At 45.5% G+C, this 7,074-nt stretch overlaps 1 long non-coding RNA gene and 1 pseudogene across 2 annotated transcripts; one reads left to right on the top strand and one right to left on the bottom strand.

The window, feature by feature from the left end:
* Positions 1 to 1,286: 1,286 nt before the first annotated feature.
* LOC123117739 (uncharacterized) lies at positions 1,287 to 2,448 on the bottom strand (annotated as a pseudogene).
* Positions 2,449 to 4,161: 1,713 nt separating this feature from the next.
* On the top strand, positions 4,162 to 6,559 carry LOC123117738 (uncharacterized). Of its 2 annotated transcripts, none has more exons than XR_006457495.1 (3): positions 4,162 to 4,744; positions 5,412 to 5,499; positions 6,474 to 6,559. It is a non-coding gene; the product is annotated as an uncharacterized lncRNA (long non-coding RNA). The 2 variants fall into 2 exon arrangements; XR_006457496.1 differs by lacking the exon at positions 6,474 to 6,559 and adding an exon at positions 5,586 to 5,720.
* Positions 6,560 to 7,074: the final 515 nt, after the last annotated feature.

Here is a 7,074-nt window from a genome sequence, read left to right as displayed (position 1 = left end):
AGTAGCTTAAAGATAATTTGGCTAAATACATGATGTAGTTTTTATTTCAAGCAAGAGATTATTCATTATTCTTAATGAGAGTACAAGGTAGATATAAGTTTTGTGGTTGTTGTAAGAAAAAAAAAACAGTCCGATTAGCACTACACTAGGCTGCTTGATACGAGTTTTCGAATGGCACTAGCACGTGATGCTGCCACGACACCACCGGTCCACCACTCGGACCTTGCTGGCCTTCCTTGCCATGGTCTCCCTCGCCAGTTCAAGTTCTAGGGAGGACGGGTCGATATTCTCGGGAGACCGGAGAGGAAGGGTTCAGGTTGCAGGCTAGGGTTCGGAAAGATAAAGCTAAGATGATGGATGGAACATATATCTCACAAAGAAAGATGGGCGAGTCTAAGAAAGATGGAAAAGTTGAGGCCTTTGAAACATTGGGTGGCGATGCTTGACAATGTTATTAACTTCTATCGTGACATATCGTTTGATCTCCTCGCCTGATGGTTGTAGCTCCTGTCGAGACTGTCTTAAATTTTACTTTGAGGTAGTGACTGTTGCCTGTGGGCACGGTCTATGCTTTTGCTGGAGCAGCGCGTGTGCTGTTTTATTCCCCGCGTACTTGTAAACAGGATGAGGGTCTTTGTGTGGTTTCGTTTGGCAATGCAAATGGAACCGGGGCTTTGAGCCCTTTTCCTCTAAAAAAAACTTCTATCGTGACCTATGATTTGTGCTGCTGCTCAAGATGTTTACACTGCTACATCGAACTTCCATTGTTGCCTTCATGGGCGTTTTAGCGGTCATATATTGTTAGTTTGCGTTCTTTTGCTAATGAATTGCTAGATGTTGGCTCTTTTGAACTTGTTAGGCTAGTGCTTAGGTACCATCAGGTTTTTGCACCATAGTGCATGCGTGGACGCCGTCAATGCACGGTGGGTTTCTTGTTAGTGCTTTAAACCCATTTCTTCCCGTTCTCATTTCCGGGATACCTTTGTATGCTGGGCAGATGTATATCCTTTATGATGACTAATGGAAATGGCTGGGATTAGGCCTGTTCACACACACGAAAAAGGAATGCTTACACTTTTCGATGAACATAATGCTTTAGAGCTAGGTGTTCTTGCAGCAAAGTACATGCACCGATCTCATCAGACAAGATTTTGTTTTTGATTTGTCAAGTATTTATTTCACGCTTAGGAACAGAGGAATTGTATCACTAATCACTACGTAGTCTAATATGAATATATGATAAAAGAATATCAATTACTTAATCTGCTGCACATATGGATGGCTTGTTCATCAACAATGTGCAATCAACAAGACATACACGCACACTCGGATGCAAGTTCCGCACTTTCCGTCACACACACGCACACTCGGTCCCCACGTGCAACGACGACGTCGGCGGGGCAGGGCATGCCACTTCCATGTCGTCGCCGAACAGCTCCTCCCATGTGCATTGGAAGCTGCCGTCATCCTCCTCCACCGTCTCAACGCCTTGGTGGACGTCGCCATGTTTGCCGGCCAAGGACTCCTCCAATGTACAGTCGCTGCCATGCTCGGCCGCCTTAGTATTTCCCTGGAGCGTCAGTCCTAATTCTGGAAGCATGTTGGTGAAAAACCCGCCTAGATCCACGCTGCCGTCGTCCACAACTCCAGGGGGCAACGTCTCGTCTTGGTCGGACATGAACGAACGCTCGAACTCCCGAAGCGTCCCGCCAGCTTCTTCTTCTTCTTGGATGGTCATTTCTTGGCGGCGTGGGGTTTTGGGACGTGGAGCCTCTGGATGTTGGACCTCGGCGGCCGCCTTCCTCTTCCTCTTGGAACCGGGGGCGTTGATTACCGACGCGTAGGTAATCTCCCTCTTGTGGGGTGAGACGTAGATCTTGCATAGCACCAGTCCGGCCGCACCGTCTTGTTCGTCGTCGTGGTCGAGGCCGTACTCCTTCATGCACCACCCAACCCTGGTTCTAGCTGCTCCAGGCCTCTTGATCCCAAAGGAAAGATGGTCGATGAGGCCGACCCGTTTACCTTGAGTGTCTAGCACGGGCTCGCTCTTCTCTGAGTGCCAGTTGTAACCCTCGTCGTGGTCGACGACGCGCTGTCGCCTTCCGCTGCGGCCACCTTTGGTCTTGTGACGACGGACCGGTGAGAAGAAGTACCACACGCCTCCTTTCCCGTCGTCCTTGTCGGAGCCAGGCGCGTGGGCACGGTTCTCGATGAGGTCTCCGGGTGGCGCGGAGTAGACGTCGTCTTCGTGGATGAAGCTGCTGAAGCGGCCGCGGTCTGCTCCGGAGATCCTCTGGCGGAGGAACTGGTTGATGAGCTCGTGATCCTGGGGACTGAAGGTGGAGCCGACGGGAAAGAGCTCGTCATGGCCGGACATATTGAATCGCCTTCCCTTGATCAGAGCTAGCTAGCGGACGTACTTCTCGTCGCCTTGATCGGAAGGAACTAGCTATGGAGGGTCCGTAGGTGTGCAACCCTAGCTAGGTAGGTATATATGGATGGATCGCGACACTAGGTCCGTAGATGTACGTGCCTTCCTTGATCAATACACCACTAGAGTGCTTCGGACTCAGGAGCGTCTTCAGTTCGTATACGGATTGCTAGCGTACGCATCTAGTGTATATACGGTCCGTAAGGTGTATTATATATACGTACTTCTCTCCTTGTATCGTAAGCGTAGAACGACCGCAAGCTGAGATTCAGCTCTCGGAAACGCACGCGAGTCTCCATCCATGCAAACGATCGATCTAATCCAATGGATCTCTCTCTGTCAAACGAACGGCTTCGCCACGCAAACATCGATCTAATCATCCTTAATTAATAGTGCTTCCCTCTCGCAAAAAAATAAAATTAATAGTGCTTCCCATCTTCAGTTCGTATCCGGATTGCTAGCGCAGTGCATATCGCTAAGGGATTTTGTTTGCAATTGCATGCAACGAGCAAACTCCAGTTGGCTTCTAGTAAAACTTTGACCTTTCCTTTTTTTTTGCATTTCTCTCACTTTTCTCTCTTCATCACATATTTTTCCGGCACCTATGCATGCATGGTACTACTCACTCGGAAAAAACACATGTTGCCTAGTGTTTTTGCATAAGCCGAGATTTTTTCTTCTTTGGTACTCCCCTTAACCTAGTGTAAACCGAGAACCTTCCAAAATACACACAGCAACTGCAACCAGCAACTGCGAGCCGAGTACGCTCTGAAACCACACGGCAACTGCGAGCCCCCAGTCTACTATCACTACAAAAAGAAGAGAGGGGCAGATCCAAACAATCACATCCATTCATCATCAAAATCTAATGGCCCTTAGTCATTCTGTGTTTAACGCTACCAACCACACAATAAGCCACAATCGATCGATCGCTAATCTGCCCCGCAGTAAAAAAAAAGAAAACCGCCCGCACGACCTCCTCATTCTCCTCCCGCACGACCTCCTCCTCCTCCCGCGCCGTTCGCCTCCCGCAGCCGCGCCCTTCGCCGCAGCCCGTCACCGCTGCGTCGCGTCGCCGGAGCCACGGGAAGCCTCTACGGGAAGCCGGGAGCCCGCCCCCGCCGCAGGTCGCCGGGAGCCCGCCCCCGCCGCGGGTCGCCACCTCCCTAGCCGCGGGAGCCCGCCCCTGCTGCGGGTCGCCGCCCCCCCAGCCGCGGGAGCCCGCCCCTGCCGCGGGTCGCCGCCCCCCAGCCGCGGAGCCCGCCCCCGCCGCGGGTCGCCGCCTCCCCAGCCGGATGCTCCTGTACTCCTGAAGTCCTGATTCTCCAATCTACATTGGCTTGATACAGCTTAGGGATTCAGGAGAAGGTCAAAAGAGATTGGTACCAGGCTTTGTGCCACTGCCCACTTTCCTTGATTGCTAAATTTATTTTATGCTTCTGTCGACACTACAACAGTCAACAAAGCAGGGAACCAATCCAGCTTCAAGCTCCAGGTGCTTTTGTTTCTAAATTGTTTGTGTGCTAAGGTGTCATCTAGCTAGGAATTATTTATCGAGGAATGACTCCATCTACCACACTTCTCAATATCACCTGGTATGATTCCGGTGTCGAGTCTCCTCACGTAGGCGTGTCACGGACACAACTTAAAGCCTTAAACTGCAGCCGCTCCTTGGGTAATGATAAGCAACTGCTACTCACATCTCACTCATATTGTGCCAACAGTAATTTTTATTTATCCTATAGATAAAGAAGCACCAAAAAGGCAAAGGGAAAATGCCCGGTATGAGCAAAATAAAGAAGGGATGTTAGAAAGCTAGAGCTGTATTTATTTTTCAGTTGCAGCTTAGCTAATGTTTCATCTGGTTTATTGCGCCAAACTTTTGTCTCAGGTTCTTTTATCACATGGACTGCACTCAGTCCCAGTTTATACCTACATATGATATTGCATTTACCCTTGTACCTTTCAGTTCCATGGTTATTGTAAAGCATCCACTATTGTTGTACGCATACAAGTAGTTGTATTCACAAATCATCTTTTGTTTCCTATTATCCTCAATAGGATGCTATTTTATGCTGATCGAAGTTAGTACTAATACATAACTTTGGTAGTCCGCAGAACCAAAATCCTTTGACCTGATCTCTTTGCAGGTGAAAATTTATATTTTACTACGCAGATGTAGAGTTAGCTTTTATATAAGGAAATAAGATTCGAGAAATAAGCAACTTAAACACAGCAATTGAAGATTTCCAAGTCAGATTTACCAACTTCAACAGAGAATTGGCTTTTGTAGAAGGAAATATGATTCGAGAGGTAACCAACTGAAGATTTCCAAGTCAGATTTCTACATGCCTAATAAGTGCATTTTATTTTTCCACTACTTCCAAGTCAGTTTTACCATGTTCAGTTGAGAACCAACCATGCTTGTACGGAGGAAAAATTGAGCAAGTACTGTTTTTGTGTGTGCATTTTTTTCTGACAGAATCATATATGTCCAAATATATGTCCTCCTCCCCTCACGTCACATACCAGTAGATGTTAGAAACTGGGCTTGGTAACATCGCACTGTTGCTTATATATGATTACAAGTATCACATACCAATATATGTTAGAAAGTGGGCTTTGAAATCTGCACTGATCTTCACAATCATGTCATCTGATAGAAGTCTATTGAATTTCAATTATATTTTGTTGTATGTTATCCGTAATGTAAGTACAGATAGGAAGTTCCATTTTTTTTAAATGCATCACAAGGAGGATGGTCACCAATGATTTGACATGATAAGATGTTTACATAATTATTTGTGGCCATTTGACATGATAGGATGTTTTTGAAGTATGACAAACTATGACATTAGCAATACTTTTATTTACATATATTCATATATCGTTATATACTTTGGCTTGTGGAAACTAGGAATTGCTTTCGACTAACATGTAATGGAATTTCTGAGAAGGGAGATCTGCATCTATGTTACAGGGATCGGACGGGAGAAATAGAGAAGGACAGACGATTGCTGCAGGAGGAGCAGGAGTCCTTGCACGTGGACACCCTCCCGTTCTCCCAGGTAACACCATGGAATCCCATCGTCTAATTTTGGTCGCTCTTGTGAGTATTTATTCCAATCATATCCCATATCCGCTGAAACAGAAGGTGATCCGGCTACCATGTCATGGATTCAGGGTAGTGTGTGGGATTTCCAGTAGAAGAGTAGCTACTCACAAGCTTGATGCCGCAAAAGCATCTTCCTACTCTTCTGAGAACTTCCACCAATAAGCTCCACGCGCTCCTACACCTTCTTATGAGTCAGTAGAAGAGTAGCTACTCACCTTCCTACGTCTCTGTCATGTAGTTTCTAACGATCTTTTATGTGCCATGTCGACAAGGCCACAAGGGTGATTGATAAAAAATCCAAGCAGGCTCCATGTGAGGTGAATCAAGGTAATCAATATGTAGTGAATGGGATAAACTCCTCTCCCTCGTGTTGTTGAATTCTCCGTTCTATCTTTTAGGCTGGTTGATGTGCTTTGATTCGTGATCTGGGTCGGCGCATCTGTCATTTTCGGTTGCAAAGGCGCACTAGCTCATGCCTCACTTGGGTGATATAATTTTTTTTGCGGTTTCTCGTAAACTGCAGTGTGTTATGCAGATGTAAAAAGCCATTCAGGTTCTGCATCCTGCCTAGCAGGTTCTTTGTTATGATGCAAGAGGAATTCCTTTCTTATTGACCCTTCAAGTGGGAGTCTTTTAGAGGCAGCTTTCGTGCTTTTGCCTTCTACTGGAACTCCATGCAGATTCTGAGTTCAGGGAGTGTATTTGGCCTTCAGAAATAAAGAACTTTATTATGATTTTTGATAAAAGAAATATGGACTTCCAATTAGCTTGAAGGTTATCGATTATATGCAGCAAGGCCATTTGATTAAGTTGTCTCTTTCTTGACACCATTTTCTATGCAAGCTATTTGAATACATATTTTGCAAGACAAAGTACAGAAGTGTGTTTGGGTGAGGTCCAGATTAAACATCTCACTTTTTGTTTCAGAAATCATCTCTACTTAAGTCCAAGAGGTCACCAGGTGAAGGGATGGGTAAACTATCAGGTTGCATTAATTTGGAGCTATGAAACTGGTAAAAGGATTATAGTTTCTACTAATTTATCACATATTATGCGTCTTTTCTACTTTAGACTAATTATTACAGTAGAATATATTGGCAATAGACTGCCATTCTCACCTTTGGTATTGCATATTTTTTCTTGACAGCCTGTTACATTGGAACTTGGTGAAGAAGTCGTATTTGAGTATGTTGACATTGGCAAAAGGTACATGCCGCATGCTGAGACATATATACGTTGTGTGAGGCAGAGGTTAAATGCTTTGTAAATAAAGAGAGACAACAAGGATTGGTGAATTTATAGTCCCACTTTTGTACTGTTTTTATACAATGACAACAATGAGCGACATATGTACTTCTCATCCAATTAGTTTTCTAGCATGTAAATGTAAGTATTTCTTCATGCACGTGAGAAAGACAAATATTTGTTCCTACATGTTTGAGGATATGTATAACCATACTATGGAATGCAATTGTGCTGAGGAGGAACGAGGAGGAGAGATGTGTGCTGCTAGACATATTAGCAAATT

Source organism: Triticum aestivum, chromosome 5B (assembly GCF_018294505.1).
Source record: "Triticum aestivum cultivar Chinese Spring chromosome 5B, IWGSC CS RefSeq v2.1, whole genome shotgun sequence".
Taxonomy (NCBI): Eukaryota; Viridiplantae; Streptophyta; class Magnoliopsida; order Poales; family Poaceae; genus Triticum; species Triticum aestivum.
The sequence above is the reverse complement of the archived record's forward strand: the minus strand, read 5'-3'. Positions and strand labels throughout refer to the sequence as shown.